Source organism: Apteryx mantelli, unplaced genomic scaffold, assembly GCF_036417845.1.
Source record: "Apteryx mantelli isolate bAptMan1 unplaced genomic scaffold, bAptMan1.hap1 HAP1_SCAFFOLD_40, whole genome shotgun sequence".
Lineage (NCBI taxonomy): Eukaryota > Metazoa > Chordata > Aves > Apterygiformes > Apterygidae > Apteryx > Apteryx mantelli.
Window position 1 is genome coordinate 127,798 of NW_027118755.1, and position 7,402 is coordinate 135,199.

Here is a 7,402-nt window from a genome sequence, read left to right on the forward strand (position 1 = left end):
TTCTTGTATCAGGGGGTCAAAACTGGGCACAGTATCCTTCATGTGGTCTAACAGGTGTTGAACAAAGGGAAATAATCACCTTCCTTGATCAACTGGCTATGCCCCTCTTCATACAGCCCAGCATGCTGTTGGCCTTCTGCACTTCCTGGCACACTGCTGGCTCTCGTTAAGCTTGCTGTCCACTAGGATCTTCAGGTCCTTCCTCAAAGAGCTGCTGCTCAGTCAGTAAGTCCCCAGCCTGTGCCGTTGCAAGGGGTGCTGCCTTTCCAGGCACAGGACTTTGTGCTTGTCTTTGTTGCATTTCTTAAGGTTCCTGTTGGCCCATTCCTCTAGCCTCTCCTGCTCCTTCAGAATGGCAGCTCTGCCCTTAAGCATATTGACTGGCTGCCCTTGAGAAGAGTGCATTCCATGACCTCCTCCAGATCACTGATAAAGATGTAAAGGAGGACAGGTCCCCAGATAACCCCCTGCACTACTCCACTCATTACTGGCTTCCAAGCAGAGTACAACCCACTAACCATGACCCTCTGAGTGCCATCATCCAACCAGTTTTTTTTACCAGTTGAGTTGCCCACCTATCCAGACTGTAATGTCCTACCTTGAATACAAGAAGAGACCGTGTTGTGGGAGACAGTGTTGAAAGGCTTGCTAAAGTCAAGGTAGATGACACCTATTGCTCTTCCTGCATCCATAAATCTAAGCATGTCATCATAGAAGGCTATCAGGTTGGTCAGGCATGATTTATGCTTGGTAAATCCATGCAGATTGTTCCAAACTAGCTTGTTATTCTTAATGTGCCTAGAAATGTGTTCCAAAGGCCTCATTCCATGATTTTCCCAGGGACTGAAGTCTGAATATTTTTGCCACAAACTTGTATGAGGGCAGGGCAGGGCATCCCCATTTGCTGGAGGTGAAAAGGAGGACGAGGTGTGTGTGGGTGTGAGGGAAATGGGGGGACAAATCTTGTCCTTGTGTATGAGGGGATCGAACATATCCAGCAGGAGCGTGCTTGTGTGGAGGGAAATGGGGACCAGGCATGTCCATGGCGGTGGGGTGAATGGGGGTGGGGCATGTCTGTGTGTGAGGGGAACTGGGACAGCACACGTGTATGTGTCACGTGAAAGGGAGGGAAGGAAGGCCCTTCCTTATCTTTGTAATTTACTTTTGCCTGCCAGAGACCCCTGTTTGGGGACTTTCCCTGAGTCAGTTTCACAAAGTAAAAAGAATAAGATTTTTATTAAAGCGACAGATAAAACAGGTTCAGAATTGCCGTTGATAAATGCACTTGCTGCCACAAATTTTCTTTCTATGAGCTCAAACTAACAATTAAGAACTTTCAGTAATAATATATTATCCCGGTAATGTCCGACGTTTGTCGGAGACGCAAGTCTTACCAAAGAGGCATGCATCCCAGTTTGGGGGAGGGGAGAAGGAGGCTCGCTCGTCAGCAATCTCCGGTGAACAGGTTGGGGGTTCAATTTTCTTCCCTTCCAGAAACTTTAGTGAGCTATCCTCTGTTTTATAGTTGCTGAAGGTGGGATGTGGAAGCACGGCAGACATACTTCATTGGCCAGATTGCCATTTGCACGGTTGTTGGGGGTATGCCCCCCTTATTTACATATCATTATGCAGCAAAGGGCATGTTTTTTAATATGGTAGTCCAGGATAATGAGGCTAGGGGTACTATAGGTCAACAGTTAGTCCCTGAGCAGCAATTATTTTTTGGGATGCAACCCTTTGTGGTCAGGGGCGGACTGTGATACCTCCATATCGCTGCCGTGCAGCTGGAACAAGCTGTCTGGCCTTCACCAGCTAGTTTGTTACTCATGTTGCAAAAGGTTGGTGTGTTTTGTCTGCCATGTACTGTTTTTTCCTTTGTGCCCCCTTATCTTTCTCCCTGAACTCTCTCTTGATGCCACATCATCCACCCCGTGGCTGCTGCCACTTTCACATCCCACTCTCAGTCACAGGCGTATCGATAACTTGCTGGAAGGGTGATGCGTATGTTTCTGGACTGACTTCCACTAACGGGGCGTAGGAAGTGGTGAGCGGACGCAACTCTAGGGCATGGCTTATGAAGGTTTTTAGGCAGCTAACAGTGATGCATAACAATATTAACACAATGACAGTGATAACTCCAGTCTGTAACAAGCTTTGGATCCATCCGGTGACACCGAGTCCAAACCAGCCGAACAATTTTGACAGCCGGCTGTTGTTCATTGATTCTCGGAGCTCGCGAGTATATTTGGCCACCTGTCATATGGTTTCTAGTTGGGTGTTGAGGTCCTGTGTGACATTTGGGATGTATACACAGCAGTCCATGCTCAAGAGGTTGAGGTAGCCACACAGTCCATTTTGGTGTAATAACATCAGGTCCAGTGCCATGCGATTCTGGAGAGCCATCTTAGTCGTAGCTTGCAACTGCGTGTTGATCAAGGACAAGCTGTCTCACGTGGTATTGGCTAAAACTTCTACTTGGTAGGCTAATTTACTTATCCACAACCGCGTTTGTACCATAGCGGACCCAAATCCCCCAAATCCTTCCATTCCCCATGCTATTCGGATAGCTGCTCCCTGGTCCTACCACCCCTCAACCTTACCTCCCAGCTCCCTTTTTGTGCGAGCAAACCAGTGGGGCTAGACTGGGGTCCTCTTCCATACAGGGCACAAAGTGGGGACACCTAGTGTACGTTGGGGGTTAGGCAGTCTAGTAGATAAGGTAGTATACATGTGACCATCACTACAGGCCCAAATTAGGCCTGCTGGTGCATTGCCGGAGGTGATGCGGCAGTCATTGCAGGGCGCGAATTCTGATCCTATGTATGCATAGGGCACACTGTGGTTTCGGCACAGGCAGCCCATTTTTAGGGTCATGTAAACCAATCAATCAGTAATACTTTACCCACTTGTATTGTTCCCAGTTGGAGCAATTTATCACCGCTCGGCAAGACCACAGTGCTGATCCATTTGACGTGGGAATAAAAGGGGACCCATGATCAAAGGGTATGAAGCCCCTACCAGGGTTGGACCAACAGCAACTATAGGGACAATCTGCAGCCAGTGTAGCATCATGGCATTGTTTTGGACATCCCTGGCCCATTCCATCATCTCATTGTATGCACCAGGACATGTTTACAGGCTGGGTATATTGCAGGATGTTGGCTGCACATCCCCAAGACCATGAATTTAAAGCACCCCAGGGCAATGCACTACAATGTGTAGTCCAACCGCCCGGGTTCCAGATCATTGAGCCATTAGGCTCCTCTTTGTAGTTCCAACTAAGGGTGCAGTCAGTTTTAGAAATTGTTGAGAAATTGAAAGCCCCAGTTGGTGTTACAGTTAGTGGTGCCTGATGTGGGGCATGCGGATTTACAAATGGTGTGGGTCCACTTTGATTCCAGAGACGTACTAGACTGGTTTCTATATCCGTTGGAATTATTCCCATAGGCAGGGGATCCTCAACTGATTTGGGAAGGGGCAGGCAAGCAGTGATGCTGGACTCATTAAGCATTGCTGCAAAGCCCCTTATCAAGGCTAAAATCAGATTATCATTCAAATCATGAGGGAATTGATCACAACAAGTTCTCATACTGTTGTGCCAATTATTCTCTCGGTTTACACATGTGATTATCATTATACCTATTAAGCATATAGATGTTAAGCTCAAGCATATTTTCTCGGCACGGCCTATGTATAACATTAGGTTCATGCTAACAGTATGTTACAAGTGATAGTGCAAGCGAGGCTTTGATTACAATTTTGGCCTACAGACAATTATAAGCATTAGAAATATAATTACCCAGCAACAAACAATTAGTAATCCTTGGGGGCACTCCCAGTCAGTGTAAGGGAGTCCTTGATCCCAGGTGCAATTTTCGAGCATGTGGAATACCTGTGGAGACATAAAGAAAAGATGCTTGGTTGTCGTCCAGCTGGCAAAATTTATGTTAGAAGGTGGGTACTATCCATCTAGTATTAATTCGATATTTTTCTCCACCTACCAGTATGTCATCAATATATTGATATATCATGATTCCTGAGGGAGTGGGAATGTCCTCACGGGCCACAAGCGGGAGAATTGTAGGGGGAGTGCGCCTACCATCCCGTCAATTCCCGCCTGTGCAGCTGCAGACAGCATCAAAGAGCCACTGTGGAACTAGCACTCGCCAGGCAGGGTGGCTCACTGCCCTCCCCAGGGATGCAAGGTTTTTCACGTGGCATCTGGTAAGTCAATCAGGTCCTGTTGCAGGGCTGAGGGCTCGAATCTGCCAGGGGCTGAGTCATGCCTTATGGTCAGGGCCCCTCCGCTTGCATCAATCATCCGGCTCAGAGATTGTACCAGAGCCTGAAGGTCGGCTGTGGGGGTGCCATGCAGTAACTGCCGCAGCACTCCCACTGCCAGTACCCTGTGCCAAAGGTCCTTGTCAAATTTTGGTTTGGGGTCGGGCTGAGCCCATACCTGATGGACCCACCAGGGAGGTTCAGTCGGTTCTCCAGGCCTAATTTCAATCCAGCCCATACAGTGTCCATAGTTTATTATTTCTTGCACAGATTCATTCCAGGAGGTCACATGAACCTGATCTCGCAGGGGCTGCGCAGCAGCTGCGCCAGCGTCCATCGCGCGAGCGGTTTGTATGCAATCCTGAGCATTGGCCACATAAGTTTTCAGACTATCACAGAGACCATGAATAAGGGGGGTTAACCTTGCTGGATCGTTTGGAGCCAGAATGGGGGATCTCCTTAACGCCTCCCTCTCATACATTGCTTGTATGCAGGCTGCCTTCTGCACAGACGCAGCAAGGTCTGAGAAGCCTGTAGTCTTAATAATGAGGGGGTCCCCTCGCTCCTGCAGGTCTATGCCACTGGCCCAATAGGCAGCTCGGGCAGTTAATGAATAGTTGTGGTCACCTAGAGGGATGGTTAGAAATACTCCGGGGCCCCAGTAGCCCTCTGCCTCTCCTTCACTCAGCAAGATACGATCTCCCGCCGTGAGGGAGACTCGCCATACATATTCGGTCTCAGATTCTTCCGGCCATCTAGAGTACTTTTCTTGCAGCTTGGCCAATTCTGCCAAGAACCAAGGGATTGAGCGTACAGTAGTATGAACGTTATCCTCTCCCTCAGCTGCAACTCAGTTTTAATCAGAGGTCATACTGGTACAGGTTTGGGGTGTGGGGGGGAGTATAACAATCGGAGCTTTCCAGAAAATCGTCATTATCGTCATTGTCATACCAGATATCTCCATCCCAGGTCTCAGGGTCAGTGCAGTGTACTAGTTTAGGAATTTGCTGAGCCGAGACTGTGGATGGCATTTGGTTTAGGAGTAAGTCTAATTTTGCCTGCAGCTGCTTCTCTCGCCTTTCTGCTGCAGCTAGCAGCACCTTCAGCTCCCTATTTTCTGTCTTTAAATTCTGGATTTCAACCATGAGACTGTCTACTCGTGTCCCCAACTTTTCTCGATTCTCCTTTTCAAAGGCTAGTGAGGTTTCCAGCACCTTGTTAGCTGATTTTAAAGTGGCATATTCTGCGTCTGCAACTTTTTCGGGGGGAGGGGACTCTTTATATTCTTTCTACGCACAAGATAAGCAAGCCCCCAATACTGCACAAACAATTCCTTTTCCTTTACCTTTCCTGATCTTTTGCTGGATTCTACACTGCTCTATTCGCTCTACCACTTTATCTTCATCTTTCCAAAATTTGTGGGCCCATTCTTTCCCTGCTTGGGATGGTGCACACTTATATTTATGCAGCAGTTTATCCATGGCAATCCTGCCAACTACACCAGTTTACTGTCACGTGAAAGGAAGGGAAGAAAACTGAACCCCTGACCTTTTCACCAGAGACTGCTGACGAGCGAGCCTCCTTCTCTCCTCCCCCAAACAGGGATGCATGCCTCTTTGGTAAGACTTGCACCTCTGACAAACGTCAGATGTTACCAGGATAATATATTATTACTGAAAGTGCTTAATTGTTAGTTTGAGCTCATAGAAAGAAAATTTGTGGCAGCAAGTGCATTTATCAACGGCAATTCCGAACCTGTTTTATCTGTCGCTTTAATAAAAATCTTGTTCTTTTTACTTTGTGAAACTGGCTCAGGGAAAGTCCCCAAACAGGGGTCTCTGGCAGGCAAATGTAAATTACAAAGATAAGGAAGGGCCTTCCTTCCCTCCCTTTCACGCGACAGTATGTGAGGGGAATGGGAGACAGGGTGTTTCTGATGGAGGGCATGGGGCATCCATGTATGAGGAAAATGGGGGACAGAGCATTTCTGAGAGGTAAGATTGAGGAGACAAGGTGTGAGTGGGGAATGGGGGGGCGGGGTTTCCTTGTCAGAGGGATGAGGAGCATGTCAGTGTGTGAGTGGTGCATGTCCCTGTTCAAGGCGAGAGAGAGGGAACATGACTGTGGGGAACATGGTATGCATCTGCATGGGGGAATACAGGGACAGGTTGGGGAGAGGGGGTTATGGGTGAACTGTGGTGTATCTGGGGATTGTGGCACACTTGTAAGTGAGAGGGGCATGAGGGTTTGGGCATGTTGATGAGAGGCATGGGGAGAAGTACTTGGGGAGCATGTGTATATGGAGGATCATTTGGGAGCCATGTCAGGACAGTAGGGATGTGTGAGAGAGACCTGCTGTGGAGAATACAGTATGTTGTGATTCAAAGAGAAGAGGAAGCATGTAAATGGTGGTCCAAGAGAAGATGGGAGGACCTGATATGGGAGGCTGTAGGGACGGGGAGGTGAGGGAACCGTTGTGGGGCATATGGGGCTAGGGCAGAAAAAGGTGGGGAGAGGCGTGTGCACACACCATGTGGGGATGTTTCAGAGTTGTGGCAGAGGAAAGTTTGTGCATGTGTGGGGTGGGAGTCTGCACACGGGGTACCCTGCATGGAATAGGTCTGGATTGTCACAGGGGGAGGAGGGCGTATTCACGTATGCGCATGTGTCTTCTCACTGCATGGATGTGGCGGGGTTGAAGCAGAGAAGGGAGTTGTGTGCGACAGGGATGTGGGGGCCTCAGGGAGAGGGATGTGTCTTGATGGATACAGCAGGGAAGGGGTGTCCCACAGCACACCTTGCCCCTGGATTGGGTTTCCCTCCTCCCTCCCAGTGCCTGACGTTCACTTTCATTTTCTATCTGAGCCTTGTCTCCCAGAAGAGGAGGAGAGAGGCTGGCCAAGGACACAACAGCATAGAAGGCAGGACAGGAGCCAGGGCAGAGCAAAGCTGCTGCAGCCCAGAGAGGTGAAGGTGAGTCCCAGTCCCTCCCCTCCATCCCCCTATGCAAGCAGTTAGGGGCACTCAAGCTGGGGAATGACTTTTTTTCATCCCAGCAAGCTGCAGGTGGGGATAGAAACAAGTCCAAAGTTGCTGCTCTGGGTTTGCCCTGAGATGGAGC